Genomic DNA, 2,500 nt, shown 5'->3' on the forward strand with positions numbered 1-2,500 from the left:
ATTGCTATGTAATTCTTTAATCCACTGTTGTGTTTCACATGCCACTTGTAGTGGTCATAGACAGATATTGTCTGCTGACAGTTGTAATGAGTAAACCACATTATGTTGTGTAGATTAAGTTGGATGAATCTGTATACTTACTCAATGAATGGTGTCGCATAGAACTGCTTATGTTTCAGATTCAGACTTGTTTGTGACACTCCTATGGGTACACTGCTACATAAACCTGTAAACATCAGAGCACAGGAAGGAATGTCAGCAGAGAAGCAAAATGCTTACACAAAGGTAAAGTAGTATAGGTCCATGGCTCTATAGTTTCATATGTGTATCACAGTCAATAGGGACAATGGCTTCATGCAGTTTACTCATGCATCCATAATCTCTGACATGGTGTGGTTCCCTTGATAAGTGTAAGCAGCGTTCTGGGAGTTGACACATCGACAAGCAGTGGTGTAGGAGGTGCACAGTCTTCAGTTTACCTGTGTCCATTACAGACATTTGTCCTAAACCAGTTATGATTGCCCTGTTCCGCATCCCATTGTGTAACTTGCACATGATGTGTGTTACAGCAGAAGTATAGTTTGCATGAATGGGGAACCTGTTACATATAATGTGTAGTGTCATGGTTACATACCTGTCTCTCCAGCATGTCCTCTTTATAACACAGTCAAGGTGCAGCTGTGTACAACAGATGAGTAGCAATTATAGCAATCATTACAGTGTGGCATGTATTATGCCTAGTATTCCAAGGTTCTTAGCATTTCAGTAGGGTAATGAGCGGATGGTGAGTCAGAGACAGCTGCAGTGTCAGAATATGATGCACAATGTCCAATGCCATACGTGTGCAGAGTTGCTTGAGCAAGTACCACAGTGGCAGTGATCCCTGTTAGTTCATAGTTTCACATCAATTCATGCAGCCTAACCTTCAACAGCTTCATGGTTCATATCTGCATGCCATGGATCTGAGGTGTATCACAGAGGAGTGGCCACCTTTGGCCAAAATGTGTGTACCCACTCATGTCCTATGTATATCATACTGTACATTTAAGTAACTGGAACACATGTCTGTGTTCCCAGATCATGTCACACAACATCCAGTGTGCTGTCTGGTTGCTTGTCAGGTATTGTAGACTTGCAAGGCCAGAGTAATGATTACAGAGTTGAACAAGTTATCTGTGCATGCACAGACATCCACATCTTCACTGCAAGGTGTGCCTACAGACAGTGTGTTTGAGGCTGTCATCCTCAAGGGTGTAGCAGCATGACCCTATCTTTGCTGGAGTTATACATTGCCACATTTGTAGATACGCTGTTGCGACCATGCCTAATCATGGGACTATGATTAATCCAGGGGTCACATGGCTGGCAAAGCATTGTGCCCACTCAACCATGTTATGGCACCCTGTCAGGTGCTGTTTTATCTTAGGAGAATTATATAAAGGTGATATGTTACATTGCAGCATCTGTCGGGCCACTGCCTAATGAAGGCCTACTGTGACATACACACAAGCAAGACTCTATTGCTAATGGTGGTATCAGTGACCGCTGTGGAAATATAGACAGTGTCCCAGACCCTATACTGCTATGCTACACAAACAAAACATGTGACAGATGTGACTATATAACAAACCTTGATTCCACGCTGCCTCACACACCAGTCAGTAAACATGGCAATGACCAGTTTGATAACATGCACACCTCACCAATTACTCCACCCACACCCACATCATACACAACTGCATGTGTAGAGATCCTTATTAGACACATAAACAAAGGACAGACACCTCAGAAACCCACTTGCAAGCTCAGTACACATACACATACACATAACTCTGAAGAACACAGTACAAATAATAGCACATGCACCACTGTCTCACCGGTCAAACACCTGAGGAAAAACACAAACTCAACCCTATTATTCATAGGTGATTACATCATGTGACACATTGATGCCCTTGTCACTAGATTACACAAGGGAAAGCTCACAGTTAGTTGTATATGAGGTGCCACAATATGCCATAACACACATGCATGCAGGGCTGTCAACATCAGGTGACATTATTTTGATGTAATAGTACCTATTGGTGTGTACAATGTGAGAAATACCACAATGGACTGTATGCAAACACATGACTGAGCTTCCAGAGTCTGTTTGTGGCTGTTATGCTCCTAGCCTTTAGCTGCATTACACCTTCACTTTGGATGATGGCTGAATACACATTGAAAATGATTGAAGTCAATATCTGGCTTATTGTGTGGTGACATTTTAAGGAGACCCAGTAAATGTCATGCTGGAATGAGTTGCTCAACAGACCTCGATGCTTTGCCACAGATGGTGTTCATCTGTCACCCCTGGGAGGTTGTGTGGTGGGCAAGGCTGCTGACATCACCATACTGCATCTTATAGGCAGTGTTTCATGGGAAAACATTCCATAAAGGAAACACCATCCTCAAACAACATCATGGTTATACTGATACATGCTAGGAATGTCACCACTAA

The sequence above is a fragment of the Protopterus annectens genome, chromosome 1.part1 (assembly GCF_019279795.1).
Source record: "Protopterus annectens isolate FY-2018-M chromosome 1.part1, PAN1.0, whole genome shotgun sequence".
Classification (NCBI taxonomy): Eukaryota; Metazoa; Chordata; order Ceratodontiformes; family Protopteridae; genus Protopterus; species Protopterus annectens.